The sequence below is a fragment of the Protopterus annectens genome, chromosome 2.part2 (assembly GCF_019279795.1).
Source record: "Protopterus annectens isolate FY-2018-M chromosome 2.part2, PAN1.0, whole genome shotgun sequence".
Classification (NCBI taxonomy): domain Eukaryota; kingdom Metazoa; phylum Chordata; order Ceratodontiformes; family Protopteridae; genus Protopterus; species Protopterus annectens.
In genome coordinates this window covers 698,934,596-698,954,502 of record NC_056730.1, presented here as the reverse complement: position 1 = coordinate 698,954,502, position 19,907 = coordinate 698,934,596, and the positions used below count along the sequence as shown (strand labels likewise).

At 38.9% G+C, this 19,907-nt stretch overlaps 1 protein-coding gene across 2 annotated transcripts in view; it reads right to left on the bottom strand.

Moving 5' to 3' along the window:
* Nucleotides 1–19,907, bottom strand: part of LZTS3 (leucine zipper tumor suppressor family member 3) — a 1,582,991-nt gene that overhangs the window by 1,085,557 nt on the left and 477,527 nt on the right. For both annotated transcript variants that reach the window (XM_044064093.1, XM_044064094.1), the window contains exon 2: nucleotides 16,215–16,269. The gene's annotated coding sequence lies outside the window, so the exon portion shown is untranslated. The remainder of the gene's footprint in view (nucleotides 1–16,214; nucleotides 16,270–19,907) is intronic.

Below are 19,907 nucleotides of genomic sequence, written 5' to 3'. Positions count from 1 at the left end.
ATCCACCACATAACGCATGCACTCAGGTCACTCCACAACAAGTACAAATATGGCTCTGTCATTGTCCATGTTGGTGTGAATGACCTGAGATGTACCTCCCTGGGCTACATGAAAAGAGACACGGAGGAGCTCTCTGACCTTGTAGCCCAGGCAGGTATGACCCTAGCCCTGAGTAGCATCCTGCCATCACCCAGAATGATACCACAGTACAAGGACAAGGACAAAATGATTGACTTTAACAATTGGCTAAGCTTCTCGTGTCATTCTAAGGGAATCCAGTATCTGTCTACCTGGGATGACATGATCGACAAACCATGCTCCTTTGCCAAAGATGGCCTGCATCTGTCGTCCTTGGCATTCCGGATACTGGCAAATGCTCTTGCCACCCCTATAGTGCCTTTTTTAGGCAAGGTTCAAATGACAAATTCACCACCGTAACAAGTACAAGCAAGCAAAATCTGAGGGTAATGCTACTCAATGCTAGAAGTCTAAACCTCAAAATGCACTCACTGGAGGCACTCCTTAAAATGGAGAACATTGACATCTGTGCAGTGACAGAGACCTGTTTCAAAGCTCCACAGAGCACCCCTGCATTACCAGGCTGTAATTCATACCACACCTTTCGGCCACCAAACCCAGACTGAAACACTAAAGGTGGAGGGGTGTCCATATTCATTAAGGATATCCACACCTCCAAGCTAGTTGGTCAGCATAATGCATCCAAGATTATCCAAGTTCAACTAACTCTGGGCAAGACCGCAATTCAGATTGTAGCTTGCTACAGACTCCCCACCATGCCCCAGGATTCCCACTCTTCTTTTCTTGATACACTGGAAAATATTAAGGTACAACCCAACACTCTAATAATGGGTTATTTCAACTACCCTACCATTAACTGGGAAAACTACTCATGTACCAATTCTTTTGCTCAACGTTTTCTGGAAATCTTCAGTTCCAATGCCTTGGATCAACTTATCCACACCCTCACCAGGGGCAGCAATATCTTAGATCTGGTTATCACCAACATGGGTGAACGGTGTTCCACACCAGAGGTCAGCTCCTCGTTGGTCAGATCCGACCACAAGCTAATCACCCTAGATATCCACATCCCGCTCTCACCCCCCCCTTTAGGAAAACAACCGTAAAAAATTTCTCCAAAGCTAACTTCACGCTTCTTAAGACAGAAGTGGCAAATTTCATGATAACCCATGCAGATGGACAGTAGAGGTACGACTGCTAAATCCTACACCAATGCACTTTATAAGCATTTACACAAGTGCATGGATCGTGATATCCCTAACAGAACCAACATGCTATCCTCCAAAAAAAGGAAGCCAATCTGGTGGTCTTCTGCCATAAACAAACTCTACAACAGAAGAAAGAAACTGTTGCAAAAAAAGAGTAAACTCCCACGATTGGAGGAACTCCCTGGTCAGCTTCAGTAACAAGCTGAGATCCCTCATAAAATCCTCCAAAGCTAGTTATGAAAACAAAATTGCCACTGATTCTAAAGACAGCCACAAAGCATTATATAGCTATGTCAAGAATCTCAATGGCAACACTCAGATCTGCTCTGAGTTACAGCACAATGACACTAAATATGCAGAACCAACTGATATTACCAACATCCTGGCAGATAGGTTCAGTGCTAACTTTACCCCCGTCCCACCCCCTAAAGGGCCCATCTTTATACTGGAAGAATGCAAAGTTCCTGTAATCACAGCTGCACAGGTAAAACCTCACTCTCCAAAGCCAAGAACACAGCATCCATGGGACCTGACAACATCCCATGCTGCCTTGTACATGAACTACAGAATGAACTGGCACCCCACCTAAGTACCATGTTCAATCATAGCCTCACCTCAAGCTTTGTGCCCACTGAATGGCGCACCATGACAGTTATCCCACTCCAGAAAGGGGGGGCCACAACAGACCCTGGGAACTACCACCCCATTAGGCTGACGAGCCTGGTCTGCAAGACCATGGAACGTATCATCATGGAACTCATAAACAAAGACATTGGAGATCTCCAAACTCTGGACCCCACACAGTTTGGGTTTGTAAAAGGCAGATCATGTCTCCTAAACCTGATAGACTTCTTTGAAGTAGTCACCTATGCCATAGATGAGGGTAAGGTGGTTCACATAGCCTATCTAGATCTCGCCAAGGCGTTCGACACCATCCCCCACTCTGGAATTATAGATAAATTCACTAAACTAGGTATAAATCCCTATGTCACAAGATGGGTTGCCAACTGGCTCACTGACAAAACCCACACTGTGAAAGTAGCAGACTCCAAATCTGACTTCAGACCAGTGACAAGTGGAGTACCACAGGGTTCAGTCCTGGGTCCTCTCCTGTTTGGTATCTACTTCTCTGAAGTACAGACTAACACAGAAGGTCTTTGGCTAACAAACTTTGCAGATGACTGCAAACTAGGAGCCATAATCGAAACTCCTAACAATGTGGACATCCTACAAAAGGGCCTCACTGAGACAGATGCCTGGTGTCAAAGACATGGTCTCAAGCTCAATGCCAAAAAGTGCATTGTCATCCCCTTTGGTAAAAACTCTGTACCCATGAACTACTACATAGGCAGTAGTCTACTTAATACTGAAAGTGTGATAAGAGACCTTGGGATACAGGTGGACAGTAGTCTCTCCTTTGATAATCACATCACCACAGTGGTCAGGAAATCCTTCTACATGGCACACCTCATCACAAAAGGTTTCTCATCCAGAAAAAAAGAGGTCATTGTTCCCCTCTACTCATCACTCATTAGACCCATTATAGAGTACAATGCCCCTTTTGGTATGTACCTCACAAGACATCTACAACAACTGGAAAGGCCACAAAAATGCCTTACAAAGAGGATTACTGGCCTCAAACAGACGCCTTACACAGACCGTCTCAAAAACCTCCAGCTTTACTCCATCGCATATCACCTACTCAGAGGCGATCTCTGCCTAACATACAAAGCTATGTCAAACCCAGAGCTGTTGGACATGCTCCACTTAAAGAAATCCCAATCCCTCTGAGCTACACGCTCTAGGGACCTAAACCCTGTCACCACAATAAACAGAACATGCTGGAGGGATAGATTTCTGTCCCAGAGACTTCCCATACTCTGGAACAGACTACCTATCTATGTCAAACAGAGCTCCTCATTAGCACTCTTCAAGAAAAATCTTGATGATTGGATAGGTAATAGGAAATACACTCCAGGGATCACGTCTGTGGTTCTGCTTGACAGGGGCACAAGAAAATAATTTTCTTGGGTGGCAAAAGCCAGGGTACCTTTTTGGCTAGGCTTGTATAGGCCCTAGGGCCAATAGCCTAGTACCTACCTATGAACCTATAGACCTATGAACATAACTCACTGGATTTCTGGCAGGCTCACAGATAGGACCCAAAAAGTCAGGATGGGTGAGACCACCTCCACCAGCAGACCGATTACCAGCAGAGTACCCCAATGCTCTATGCTGGGCCCGCTCCTGTTTGGCATCTCCTTCTCAGAAACAAAGACTAATGTTAATGGCCTCTGTCTCACCAAGTTCACAGATGGCTGTAAATTGGGAGCTATAATAGATTCCTCCCACAACAGCAACATCCTACAAGAGGGCCTAACACAAACAGATGTCTGTTGCCATAGCCACAAATTTAAACTCAATGGAAAGAAATGTATTATAGTGCCCTTTGGGAAATTGACCACCCAAGATAATTACTCTATCTATAAAACACCACTAAGAGTTGACTCCATAATTAGGTATCTGAGAGCATATGCAGACAGCAATCTGGCCTTCAACCAGCATATAGCCAAAATAGTAAGACAAACATTCTATGTTGCACAGCTCATAAGCAAGGGTATAGCATCCCAGGTCCAAGGAAGTAATAGTACCACTGTACTCAGCCCTTATCAGACTCTTCAATGAGTATAGTGCCCACTTCGGTATGTACCTAACCAGGTGCTTGCAAAAGCTGGAATGCATCAAAGGTTCTTCATCAGCAGAATGACTACCCTGTCCTGCACAGATTACCTTAAGGCCCTATCTCTGTACTCAGTCTCCTACAAGTTACTGATAGGTGATCTATACCTAGCATACAAGGCATCCTCAGATCCAGCTGTTAAGGATTCTATCTGCAAAACAAACAGCACCAGAAACACTAGACCCAAGGACCTGAACTTTGCCTGTGACATAAATAAAACATGCTGGAGAGACTGACATGTGTCTCAAAGGATCCCTGCAGTATGGAATAAACTCCCCATCTACACGAAGCAGAGTTCATCCCTGACCCTATTCAAAAGAAACACTGACCATTTGATGGGAAATCACAAATTCACCTTCGGTATGGTCCCAATATCTCTGATGGGCAAAGGTCGATAGTAGGTAAATGAATCCCCAGTTGGCATACCCCCTACACAACCTTTAGCTACCTCTGTACTAACATAACCCACCATATTGGTATTGGTGTCCAAGGAACTATTGAACAAACAAGGGTTGAGTTAAACTAATATAAACCTATGGACAATAATAAATAAGGAGCAAATGACTGAAATTAAGAAAAAGAATACTGGAAAACTGGATACATTTAGTACCTCGATAACAGCACTCAAAATGTAATGATAATTAACATAACACACTCAAGTACTGTCTTTTTGTACTGGGAAGAATATGCATCTATTAATAACCCACATACCAGAAGACACATAAACTGTAATATGTGATATTAGAACTAAAACTAACCCATGGAGCTGTGAAACATGAACACTAATCACTGATCCTACTTCAGCCTTCACTGAAATCATAAAGCTTTTATTTATTTATGTATTTTCAGCATTTTGAAAGTTTGCTATTCAAACTCCTAAATGGTCTTCAATTACTGAATTTTGTTTAATATCAGAAAATGTTGCACAGTTTTTTATTAACAAAGTATGAGACTATTATCCTGCGACACATGGCAGTGTGTTAAATCTGGTGGTTAACTGCTTCCTATAGTCCATGGTACAGGGTTTGATTCCTTCTACCTCCATTTGCCCAGTGTATAACTCTGAGCAGGTCACTTAAACAGACAGTGCTAAGAAAAAGAATACTCCAGACAAATGACTGAAGAAAACAAAAGTCAGACAAAGGACACTTGGCTCTCAAAAAATCCCAAAGATTTAATAGAGTAAGCGCTTTCATACAGGCAAATGCCTATACTTCATCAGACTCAATAAAGTATAACAAAACACATTCACTTAAATAAGAAATCACATACTTAATTCATTAATTAATTAAGTAAGTAACCCACCCTAAGCAGTCACATGACTTAGTTAGCTTCCTTTGCCTAAACCACTCCTGTCTGACACAGGTATGTGACAGACAGATGTTACCAGATTCAACCCCCTGCCTATCATACTAGACACTCTACAGATGCATGTGTTGACTGCTTCTGCCACAGGAGATGGTAATGGAGTATATCACAAATAACAGATATCAAGGTGTGAATTAAGAAAGGACTTTTGATGTTAAATTATACAATAAAAATTGGACAAAGTGATGAAAATAAGATAGCTATGTTAATGTACACACAACTGTGAACAGTCAAATATCAGTGTTGATTGGCCAAGCCAATCTTTTCTGTCCACATTGTTTTGTACACACACACACACACACACACACACACACACACACACACACACACACACACACACACACACACACACACACAACACACAAAGTCCCATATTCAAACCACACTCTGAGTAGATATGCTGTACAAGTCAATACTAAATGCATGCTCCACAGGAACAATCCCAAACTGTGTTAAAAGTTGTTTGTCCAACATAAAAATAGATAGAAATACCTTGGTGCAGTAGTTTGTGTCATGTCCCTACACTCACATAATGTTTTCCTTTGATGCAATTAAACAGCTGCCTGTGTAAGCATACAAGCTAATTAAATGTGTATAAATCGCACACCTTGTAGTGGAAGCCCTAACACATTTGCGAGGCTTCACCTATGTGAAGTCATTACATCACATGACTGTGTTGCAAACCAGTAAAGGGATCAAGGAGGCCTGTCCATTGTAATTGCACACTTTACAACTGTGGTGAATGTGATTCATAAATGTCAGTACAGCGATGCATAATCATTGCATTCACTCACTCACTGTGGGTTTTGAACACCTACCTATATGAACACAGAAGCTACATGATATTGTGAAGGCTGAACACACCACAGGAGAAGTCATACTAGAATTGTGAGACATATGTGTATTTGAAGACAGTATATAATCTTATTGCTGCAGCACATATGTGTGCATATAATTTGGTTAAAACAGTGGTGTGTTCTGTGTCATTGTCACCCTATTTTGCATGATAGTATGTACAACCCAATACACGTGATACATAATGCAGTCATCACTGTGATGGGAGAATCCCAGTTATGCACAATGTGTAAATAATCACTGATTTGAGCACAATTGTGAAACAGCAGATTGACAACCAAACATTCAAGAATGCTCAGCTTGGGATGACAGTATGCAAACAGTAATTGTTCATTACGTGATTTTCACTTGTATTGTCTTATGACTAGACAATGCATAGTGAAAGTACAATCAGACAGATCAAAACTATGATAGCACATTGCTGAATACTACCGACAAAGTATAGTTAAAAGGTTCAGCGCCATTGTACATCATTCATAAGTGTTGGAGTGCAGACATGACTTTACAGAATGATGTATTCAGGCAACTTCACATTGAAATCCACACATGTTGAGTATAACACTCGATTAACAAATACAGAAGTTCCACAATCCACTCACATATATATATTTTTAAATTCTCTCCATGAAGTGCAATGCTCACAAGCTCATTTATGCAGCTGACAGCAAAGTATTAATGCATGCATAATCTGATATTGAGAGGTTTAACTTAAAATTGAAATTAGCAGTATTTTATGTGGCACAGCGGCAACCAGTGCATAAATATGGAGTATAGACATACAAACCATTAAGAATCTAATGAAATCCAGAACAGATATTTGTAATGTTAATGCTTTGTGTGTTATAAATTTGGATCAAGCAGGGGTAAGAGAGTGGACACATGATGAGGACACAAGGATGACAGTGGTGGGATAATATGAAGCACACAGTTACACACATACTATTAATGTGGACAAACATTACATAATTGCACAACATACTTCCAGATTTGAACCTTTGACAGTATAAAATAAAAGTGTCGAGATCAGTGGATTATCTCAGTTTACCAAATAGGAACTCATACTTTAGTAATTGCACATTGTAAGGGACACTATCAAGAGGTAAAAGAAAGGCAGTATGTATGCAGCAGCCTTCAACATAGTTATATCAGTTGTAATTTCTCTTTGTACATGATATCCAGCAACCTAATAGATATGGAAGAGAAGAGAACCATATCACAGTCTATTACTTTTAGACTGTTTTTCTTTAGAGCAGTAGATGTAAGCATACTTGTGGGAAGCTGATTGTGCTAATGCTGTTGATGGTAAAAACTCAATGAGATTTTGCCTTAAGATGTGAACATTTACAATCAGTTCATATTGCTGCTCAGTGCCAGCCATTGCACAAATGCTGAGGATGCTCACTGACAGCACAAAGGGTTAAAGAGATAGGAGAGAGGGAGGCAGGGAGCAAGTAGATGTGACAGAAGCAGGATTATATTCGTGCAATACCATACGTAGGCATCAGCTACACATAAAAAAGTATTATAAATACAGTCAGTAACACTTTGACATACTTCTGGATTAGAACTCTTGAAACTATGTAAAAATCAGTCTAATGATCTGAGCATTATCTCAACACACCACAAAGGAATTCCTGTTCCACAAAGTTAAAAATTACACATTTGAAGTGACAGTGACAAGCTACTGAAGCAAGGAAGGATGTAGGCATTATTAATCTGTCATGCACTGTATAATAAAAGGAGCAAGAAGGTGAGGTAGAGTAGAAACTAGATTAATACATGACCATTATTGATGGTGATTGGTTGAAGTTAATGAGGGGAGGAGTTAGTTAAGTATTAGTTTAGGGAGAGTGCAGGTGGGTGGGATTTGGGGTAGGGGAGTGGAGTGAGCCTGAGCATAGTGAGGGTGAATGGAATGGGTTAACCCACAAGTCTATTTTTGGTAATAAGAAAAACTATCCATTTCACCCAGAGCAGCATGTGAGTACCAGTATTAAGGAGTTGATGTTAGAGTAGAGAAGTCTAAACAAGAAGACAGAAAAGAAGGTTATCAGCTTAGGGACTTGGATTGCAGAAAAACAGCAGCTACAGAAAAATTGGAAGCAAAAACTGTTTGATGTAGAGGTGGGGGTCAAGCTAGGCTATAGCATCCATGTAGGTGTGTGCACCAGTTTACAGCTGAGGGTTGAGTACTTTAATAAGTAACAGAGATACAATATTACATAGGGAGGATGAACATTTGAGTCAGTAGGTAGTCCAGGCTGTCCATTTTGTGTGACTCACAATCTTGCAGTGGTAGAAGACTTCAGGCATTCAATTCAGGGGGGGCACCAATAGAGGATAAGATCCGGGGCTGTAAAAAAATAAAGAAATATATAGAGTAAGGGGGTATTACAGTGGCTGAGAAAAAGAAAACAGTGTTAGATGGGATCCAACAGTAGTGACTATATAAAAAAGTCATTATTAAGTAGCATACACCAAAACCACCTATCAACATAACATAATAATAGTAACAGTGGGCATAAAAATACCGAGGGAGTAGAGATAAATGAATTGCCTAGATTAGGCCTAGGGTCTGCAGTGAAACAATAATACAGCACCTAATCCATCCAGAGCAGGATGTCTACCCATTCTAAAATGCCCTGTGCACATTAACTGGTGGTATAAAGCACTATGGTAGGACAGTTCGAGTTTAAATATGAGGAGGTAGCCAGGTTAATTATTACAAAGCAGCACTTGACCATCTGTGTAGATATTTACAATAGACAGCTAGCATAGATAGCACTTAGTAACCAGTAGGTGACCATCCATAGGACCATTTACTAGAAAAAATATGACAATGAGATCTGGCCATGTGTCATGATCAACCGATTTACACATGTTCCAATGTTAAACACTGAAATGTTGTTTGTTATAATCATTTCTGGTTGTACATAAAATCGTATGAATTATGACATATTGGGCTGTTAAGACTTACATAATAGTAAAATTGAGTAGTACCACCTTGGACTCAAACCCATGAGAAAAAAAGGATTATGTGTTAATCTTTGCTTATTAACTGTCAGTGCCATTAGAAGACTTGTTTTAAGTGTTAATTTGAGATATACTAATTCACTAATGAATGGATATGTACTTAAAAGCTGCCTGTATGTGTGTTATTTTAAGAAGTTATGTTACTGCATTTCTATGGAAAAAGCCACAATTCTAGTTGTAAATACATTTCAGGTACATAGAGCTCATGACCTGAGTAATACATATTTGGATATGTTACATACATACATCACATTACATACTGTCCTAAACACATAGTTATGATATGTGGTGAGTCATAATAATTATAACATAATTATCATATACATCACAACTATGAAAGTGCATTTTAAACTAACTTCATCATTGTCATGTTTAACATACTTTATACACATTTTATTGGACTTATATAACAAGCATTAATGATACATTTCTTGCAAAAAATATATTTATGATACCCATTTGTATTTAGTGTTACATTTCTAATCAAACGTTTGTGACAAATGTCATTCGGTCCTCCTCAGTAAAAGTATCTGTAAAATGAATTCAAATTCTGTACTACCTTTTCCCTTTCTCTAAACGTACTTAAGTTAGACATTGTGTCACAGAGCTAGGAAGTTGACAAGTGCATTTTCTTCATTCATTACTATCCAGAGTGCTGACAGCAGAATACCAGTGCAAGGCTTGTTTGCTCTATTGAAGGCAGACCAAATTAAAATTTTATTGCCGAATCATTGTTAGTAACTGCAGCCATTCTCTATTGTGCAATGCCAAGCAGTGCATAAAGGATAATGCAATAAATAAATTAATAAATAAAGAGAAATATTTTGTGCATCCCTTTGTGGTATTCTCTCAACTTTGGCTGTCTTAATAGATGATATATGTATATTATTAAGGGCACAAAAGCACCACCACATCTAGATTTGAACCTTGACAACATTGCATGAACATGACAAATTTCAGATTATTTTCACTATTTGCCACTGATAACAGACAGCTTTATGAAGAAGAGAAAGAAGATTTCATATAATCAAAGGTCATATTGTGTCACTTTACATTAAATGTAATACATAATCCTTTATTTCTTTCAGTTGTCCTTTGTAAATTCCCAGTAGATGTGTAGATGAATAGTATGTATGCAACAGTTAAGCTACTAATTTCTTTCACAATGGCAAAAAGTGCTTGCAATACTACAGTCATTTTATGACCTTTCTTTTGTTAGCATTATACCCCTTTTTTTGCCAGTCTGACTTAAATGTAATGTCATGTGCATTTATTTTGGTATATGTTTTAATTATTTAACTGCTATGAACATCATATGAATTATAGAAAACAAGCTGTTACTCAGATTCACAGTTGGACCATAAGCATTTAGTAATACAAATGTTAAAGGATTTCTTTCCAAACTTAGTCAATGTAATGTCCTCACCTTTTGTTAACTCGATTCTCCCTCAGACACCCTCAGTAAATGTATATCAAAGTAGCAGGAGTGTGAAAAACATAATTATTCCTGCAGTTACACTAATCATTCACATTTGCAAGCTCTTGGCAAGTAATACTTTTCAGTGTCTGCTATTACACTGCTAGACTGTGTGCATAGAATTGTGTAGGTCTTTATGCCATGTTTACCTTCCCAACACTTGGTGCAGATTGTGGTATTCATGAATGCTAATGACTTGACACCTGATTTGCATAGCTCAGAGGCCTGAATCCACACCATATAAACTATTTGTATAGGTAAAGCACTTGTATTGTAGCAGGCAAAACCGTATGGATCCACACAATTTTCAATACTGCTATTTGACTTGCAATGCTTCTATCAACTTTCAGAAGTGACTTTCTGCAAAGGTATGTTGCTGTTTCTTACTAAGGGATTTGTTTTGACATTATGGATACATAAAGTTTCACAATACCATTGTCAGTTGTTTGCATTGCCTGTCCATTGTTATTGTTAAAGCCAGGCATATATTTCTTTTAATGAAAAAGTTTATTTTGTGTAAATGTTACCTGTCATTATAGAATAATTTCTGTAAGAATCTGAACACTTGCTGCAAAATGTGTTATATTAGTATTAGCAATGTCAGATAATTTACATTTGTGGTCCAACAAATGTGTTAATACTGTGATAAATATCTGTCTGCCATCAGCACTAGTGGTTATTCAATTCATTTGTAATTCAGTAGAAACATCTTTTCAATGCTGCTATATGGTACAGAGTTAAACAGTTTTCATCCTTGAAAACTTCTATCCGTGATTTTAATTTACTTTGTTTTGTTGGATGTGGGGGGGGGCACATTTCTGTATTACCTTCTTGTGTCGAGAGCCTTACATTTTACTTTAGTTTTGTATGTGATGCCTGTATATTTCTTTCATTAAAATTCACACTTTTTGCTTAATTTTGTTTTCTCTTCTTATGTTTCAGCTCAGACAGGGTTATGGCACCCAAGACATCTGGTCCCCATCAACCTCCATATACAGATGCAGAGAATGAAGTCATCATCCAGAGACATGGATCATTCATATTAGACAGGGGCTGAGCTGACAAGTCCTCTTGTGACTGTAACAGGGAGCAGATAGCCAATGATGTTAACGTAGTCGAAGGACATGGCTGAGATTACCAGAAGGTAAGGCATTGTGCCAGGCATATGATTAAGAATTTCAAGCGTATGGCAGTTGCATTTGCCCAGGAAAGGATGGCTAGTGCTGGAGGTCCTGCTACCAAACCGCTACTGACTGAGACAAAAGAGCTCCTGTTCACTGTCAGAGATTCAGACAGCTCATCAGGAGGTCCCACAGAGTCACGGATGTTGGTGCTGAGGTGGAGGACAACCAAAGTGTGTCTACTGCTGAACTCCCAGTTATACCGTATAAGAAATCATCAGTCTTATATATACACACACACACACACACACACACACACACACACACACACATGCACATATATAAATAAATATATATATATATATATATATATATATATATATATATATATATAAAGAGCGAGAAAGAGTGAGAGGAGTGGGTGAGAAGAGAGAGACAGAGAAGTTGGTGGAGATAAACTGGAGACAGGATTTTTGTATAAGATGTTTCTTACTAAGCAGATGTAAAGTGGATTGTTTTCTGGTTATTGTGTCATTTGCACTGTGGTACTTATCACCTGTCTTTCATCTCCATTTATTCTGTCTAGGCACATCTGGTACTGATTTTGCTAAATCACCTACACATGGTAGGCAATTTTTTCTTACTCCTGTACATCAAGTAGATTTATATATGCACAAAAGTCCTTTTTTAATTGGATTTGTATGTAGTATTCTTTAAGTTACATTTGCAATAACATAAGCTTGATCATTTTTTATTCTGTTTCTCTCTTTATTGTGTTAATTACTTGCTATCATAGGTGATCCTGACACCGGCATTGTGGAACTCCTACTGCATGATGTCACAATATTGGTAGCTTCTGATGATGATGACAGTGATGATGAGGCACAATATAGGGCGTGCAGAGGGTCAGTCTAACACTGAGGTTGGGGCTCCCACATCTCCTGTCCCTATTTCAGGCACAGCCAGTATGCCTATGCATGACATGGAGACCTCAGCGATAGGATAGGTTGAGGGTGATACAGTTTATCAGCATAGTGTGGTTACTCCAGCTGCAGATATTGATGAGTCTCCCTGTAGCCATCGTGAGGGTGACATGCAAACAGGGGTGTTGATAGGGTGCGTGGAGGAGGCCTGCTTTTGCCCTGTTTCTGATGTTGCTGTGTCAGTAGGCACCATGGAATGTATGTGTAGGGCCATCATGGAGGCACAAGCATGTTCCACAAGGGTCTCCAAAGAGATAGTGTGAATATTAAATATTGTACACTCTGACTTGCAAGACTTCCTGAACTGTGTGGGTGACTCTGTGGATAAGATGATTGACACACTGGATCAGGCTTTCTCTGTAACAGAATATCTTCTGGGAGAGGGTTGTGATCCATATGGTCATAGAGCCACTACAGTATAAGGTGTTAGCCGATGTGGCTGTGCAAGATCCTCCTTCTGTAGTGCTCTATTTCCACTGCTCTGTCAGTGGTTGAGGTGTCTACACCTAGACATGGTAGACCATGTGGTCAAGACCCAGGACATCATCACGATGACAGCTTATCCAACATGCATCATTCATTATCAGGTAGTACCTCAACTTCTAGATAGGGCCAAGGAACTAGCAGTACAACTCCTGGCATTGGTAATTCTCGTAGTTGGGGGTAACAACTGTGAACTCACTACTCTACCTTGCATGGCTTGCATGTCTGAGATGCAAAGACATAGTGCTAGCACAGGTGCTTTGATTGTGTTCATGTAGACCCACACACATTAAAAATCATCTTGCACATGGCATCTCACACAGACACAGACATACACACACACACACACACACACACACACACACACACACACACACACACACACACACACACACACACGCACACACACACAAGCACACACATTTTATCTAAACAATTACTACTGAATGATAGCAATTGTTTTTTACTGGCCATTAAAATGATATGCTTGCTAAAAAACTGGTTTCTTACTGATACACACTAACTTCTTTGGTGCCAGGCTTGCACTGCTGTACCCCCACCTCCTTACCCTGTGCAAGTGATGATGACTGTGCCCTGCCCTTTGCATATTTGTTTATGACTTTAGGTTGCCAGTGTCTGATGCACAGAGTGGATAGATAATGCTTGCTAAGTCAGATACTTGCTTTCATCATATGCATCACAAAAATTGTTTCATTAATATTTCTTTTTCCTGTTCACTTGTAAAGTATTTATTATGTACTTGTTAACTGTAATTTTATTGGTTGTGTTCGGTCTTAATAGTTATGAATTGATGTTTGCTCATAAACTTATGCAAATTATGGCTAATATTGACCTGCTCACTGCTGGGTTAGCTGCACTGGTCAAATGTGATGTGTGATGCACAGTAATGGGCACAGTCTTACACATGTATTGCAGACTTACTGCTGACATTACTGTAGAGATGAGACATGTTTCGTCCTATTGACAAATAAGTATTTGCGTGTAAAAGTAAACATTGAGAATTTTTTTTACATGTTCAACACTTACCTTGGATAATACTGCAGCTACAAGATGTTTCCTTTGGAGTTGACTCTTGCCTGATGCTGATAGAACACAGCTGTTACATGGTTAAGTAAAGACTGAGGACTTTGTCAGGCATCAGTTTTAATATTTGCATGTGCTTAGGATCTAAGTTTTTCTGTTAGTTAGTAATTGTGTGTGCTATCATTTTCCTCTTAGTCAGTGACTTGGCATATTGTGCACGCCTATGTCTGCCAGCAACGTCTGCAGCTGTTGCTTCTTTCTCAGACTCCTCACCTGTATATCTTGGAGCTGCTGGCCCTGTCTGTGGTTCTGGGAACTGTGATACAGGGCATTGTTGTCTTTATTGAAGCGATTTCCTGAGAATTATGTTGTGCAACATGGCACAGACTGTCAGTATTTTTAAAGAGATGGCTGGGTCATACTGCAGGGCACCTCCTGATATGTCTAGTCAATGAAACCTTGATTTCAGCAAGCCATATACACATTCTATTAAATTAGTTTGAGCATGGGCATCATTGTATCCTTGCTCAGTGGGATTGTGCGGGGTTGTTCAAGGGTGTCAAGAGCCAAAGTTTTTGTGCATAACCTGCATCCCCTCTAGATGCTCTTGTGAAAAGTCATCCCTAACAAGCCTTGTATACAGGTCACAGGTGTGCCATATGTGTGAGTCATAGAAAATGCTAGGGTGACCACTGCACACACTGTAGATGATCCCTTGGGCATTACAAACAACCTGACAGATAATGGAGGGGCATCCTTTTTCTGTTGATTTTACCTCCTTCCCTGTTCACTGGGTGGGTCTTTTATTTCTATGTGTGTGCAGTCTATGGCCCTCAAACCCTCAGAGAAGTGTGCTATGGCATAAACTGTTGCATGGTTGTTGCTCTCTCCTATGAAGTGAGTGGGAACCAAATATGATCCCTTACATGTTGCAGCATGGAATTTAGAATGTCATGTAAGTTTCTCCTAATAAATTTCCTGTGAGCCTCTGAAAAGCCTCTATAGCAAGTATTTGTAATGCTACACATTCTTTTGTTTCCACTGTGATGGGTTCACCACGATTTCCCTGAATTCTCATTGAGGGTGGCAGAGGTTGCATATTTCCTCTACTGTTTTGCTCTCCACCCTGTTTCGATCTACAGTTTCCATATCATGAAATTCATGATATGTCAAATGGGCTCTGCATTCCCTTTTCCTTCTTGGCCGAGATCTGGCAGCAGCAGCACAGGTTACTGATGGCAGCAGCAACCCCTAAAATATTTTTCTAAATGTTTTCATGGCTGTGTTCCAAACAGTTTTGGGTTTAAATGCAAAAGGGAGCACTGAATGTACACAATCATTTTGTACATTCTTGAATAGCTGAGCCATGCTGGATTGGTTAATTAGTATGCAATTCAACTACTTATGCTTTCATTAGCATAATGTATAGCTTCCCTTTGTTTTGAGGCCATACACAAAGTGCAAAGCTGTTTAATGAACATCAAGTAGTGTGTGATAACAGCATTAAGTACAGGCATTCATGAATCTGGCCCATGACCGTTTCATATGAAGACTGAAATGTAGGTTTAGAACTTTTAGTTAGTAAAATCTTAGACATTTTTTTGAAAAATGTTGCAGTTATTCAAAAGTGCCCACACTAACATGACTAATAACATTTCAGTTCCATAGTACAGCAACATTTAAAAACATTCAAAAATGAAACTGAGCACAAAAGTCATACAAAAATATTTCAGAGTAAGTGTCTTGTTGAAGGTTTTCTGGTATAGCTTATGTGTTTGGTTTGTTTTAACTGATACAATCCCTTAAGCATATTATAAAAACAAAATCAGGCTTAAAATAAAAGAGTAGATTAAGGCAACTTACTGAAAGCGGAAGAAGCATTTCATAACCAGGGCCAGATGCAGAAATTCTGAAAATCCTAGAGTTACAAATTTAAGAAAACAAAATATTACAAAGAGGAAAACTCTTCTGAAAATATACCTCAAATTATTATTTCCAGAAAAAAAACATCATCACACTGATATCAATGTGACCTAAGTAGTGTATAGCAATAATATGACATAGACTACACAAGTAAACAGTCCTTAATGATGAATCAGAAGTATTACAAATAAATAAGATCATTTATTCAGCCCTTAGTGTAAAACTATTAAAACACAATATATCATTCAATTTACTTTCTAAAATGCTCCTTAAGTTATGTAATGATAATAGTGCAACCAGGTCTATGTTACAGTATGAAGCTCTGCTGAAAGCCATTTGCACCGGTGTATACTCTTATAAGGACATAACTCACACCTTGGAGTAGTCAATGTAGTAATAAAATGGTTACCATAATAAAACAATAAATCAAAATGAATAGGCAATATAAACAGTAGGAAAATCAATAATTATGGAGAATATAGATCCTCTGATTAGACTGCTTTTGCCAGACTGTATCTCTCAAACAAATGTGCACACACACACACACACACACACACACACACACACACACACACACACACATACATACACATAAACGTACACATACATGTATACACACACACACACACAAACGTACACATACATGTACACGCACACACATACACACACACACACACACACACACACACACACACACACACACACACACATACATACACACAAATGTACACATACATGTACACACACACACACACACACATACATACACACAAACGTACACATACATGTACACACACACACACACACACACACACACACACACACACACACACACACACACACACACACACACATATACACATACATGTACAGACACATGCACACAAACACACACACACACACACACACACACACACACACACACACACACACACACACACACACACACACACACACACCTACATACACACAAACGTACACATACATGTACAAACATACACACACTCATACACATAAACACACATACTCAGACACGCACACATACACACACATTAGGACAATGTCACAGTTAGTTATTGGTTCATTGTTTATCACTGCCTTTACAGTCTCTTTCTTTCCTCAAGTAGTCAGCATATAAATATGAGAGAGAGAGCAGCAAGTAGTCATTTATTTACTTATTTGTTTGTTTGCCTACATTTATTGACAAGGTATATACTACTAGGCAGACCTCACTTTTTTCAGAAGAGACTTGAGGTGGTCTCATTACTTAATAGTACAAATGTGACTGCTATATACAGAGAAACTCCCCTGATCTTTAAGTGCATGGAATCTTTAACATCCACTTAAACTGCCACCAGTCTGGGTAGTTGTGACCTTGTTTAATATCTTTTCTGAAAGACAACACCTTGGAAGGGCAGTGTCTCATGGTGTATTTACAATGTCAGTATTTGAATATAACTTGAAGAGATGGTGTAAGGCTACAACCCATAGTCTTCTGCTATTGCTTGCAATAAAAGCAAATGCATTACATGCTAAGAATTAAACACAGAGAAGATATCTATGTGTTGCTACATTGTTTTTCTGCTATTTTGCCAATATTATTGGCTGTGTGACATTACTATTTTATTACATATGGGGAGAGAAGGTTCATGTCAGCTAAGAGTGATGATTTTTTGTTAGATAGTACATGCTATGGAGTATGAATAATATTGTGGTCTTTGTTGCTGCTAATTATGCATGTATAAAACATGACTGTTGTGACATTTATAAGAAAACAGGAAAATATAAAGGAAAAAAAAGAAAAAAAGAAAGTACGTTTTAGAAATGCGCATTAGTGTTAGGTACCAGATTGTAAAATGCACAAAATATATATTTTATTTCATATTGATAAGCTCTTCTTGTTCATTAAACAAGTGGTTTTAGAAAGTGTTTTGATTTAATTCACAGTCTGATGAAGAGTCCATATAAGTGATGAGTACTGGGTGTGGTTTATGGGCATGCACTATGGCTTTGAAATTTTAATAAAATGAGTTTTGTGAATACCTACTTCATTTTTAATACATTACAAGCTTTCTATATAAAGACAATATGCACTTACAAATTTTATTTATTTATTTTTAAATGTTTACAGTATTTTCTTTTATTACTGATTTTTGCTGTGTCATAGGTGCAGATTTGTGTGAGGAAGTGATAGGAAGGATTCATGTATGATGTGATTTTTAGATTTTAATGTGAACTGCCACCTTTGGTAAATGTTATTTTATAAGGTGGGCAGTTGTTTCCTTGTATGGATAAAATTTGAATGCATGTTTATTTTTTGTGTTTAGCTGTTTCTGGTTTTATTTGCATTTTCATGTGTGAGTCAGCAATTTCTTTCTGTTTGGGAGCATTTTGTATCATGCTAATTTGTTATGCAGACATTGTATGTGATTTCTAATAGTGTTTAATAGATACCTTTATACATTTTAACATTTTTTTGCATTTATATGATTTTGTATATTATTATTCTGTTGAATTTTGTGTTAGAGGTACAATACAATGTTATGGTTGGTGTTGTTGTAATCATGGGTCAGGTACTATTTTGCAGTGTTTGTTTTAGGTTTTATTTAATTTTACAGATATTCTCTGAGATTCAGAAATGCTGCCTACCACCAGTGATTGCATAATTAGCTCTGGTGACAACCATTTCTTTTTCAGAAACAGCCCTATCATGGTGCGTGCACTTGAAGAGGTACAGCACTGCAGTGGGGTGTTCCCTTGGCTTACTTCAAATGATAATGAGACATAACAGGGTACAGCCATATGATAATAAATCATGTGGTCACCTCTGGCAATGCCTGTAGTAAGTGATTTATGCAGCTAAGTGATTCATAGAATAGTTGGCTGCATAAATCTTTACAGTTTGATGCGCTGTGGTTGTTAGTTTGTGTTGGTGTGTACAGGTGAATAGATGAGTGTGTGCATGAATGGGACTAGGTGAAAGGGGTGTTTGATGTACAGACAGTGCATATGTTTGTGTGTGTGTGTGTGTGTGTGTGTGTGTGTGTGTGTGTGTGTGTGTGTGTGTGTGTGTGTGTGTGTGTGTGTGTGTGTGTGTGTGTGTGTGTGCATATGAGGGTCCATATATCTCAATTGCCCCAAAACTAATGAACAAGTGGATGTAATATGGGAGAGGAATGCGACACCTGGCATTTTTAATATTATATTAAATCACTTAATGCAAAAATGTTCTATTAACTTACGAAGCTGTACACACAGAATAATGTGTCTGGCACTTTTGACTGACTGCATTCATTTTTGACAGGAACAGGGTGAATACAAGAGTCAAAATCATAGATATTCTGTCAGTCAGGGATAGCTGAGAGGCATGGGGATGTGTGCTCGCATGCGTGTGTGTGTGTGTGTGTGTGTGTGTGTGTGTGTGTGTGTGTGTGTGTGTGTGTGTGTGTGTGTGTGTGTGTGTGTGTGTGCGTGTGTATGTGTGCGTGTGTGTGTGTGTGTGTGTGTGTGTGTGTGTGTGTGTGTGTGTGTAGGTATGTGGGAATGAATGAACGGAGTGTCTGTGCCACTAAGATATATGGGTGGCTGGCAATTATTACTGCAGCAAAGTTCTTGTTAGGGCTTGCAGTAATT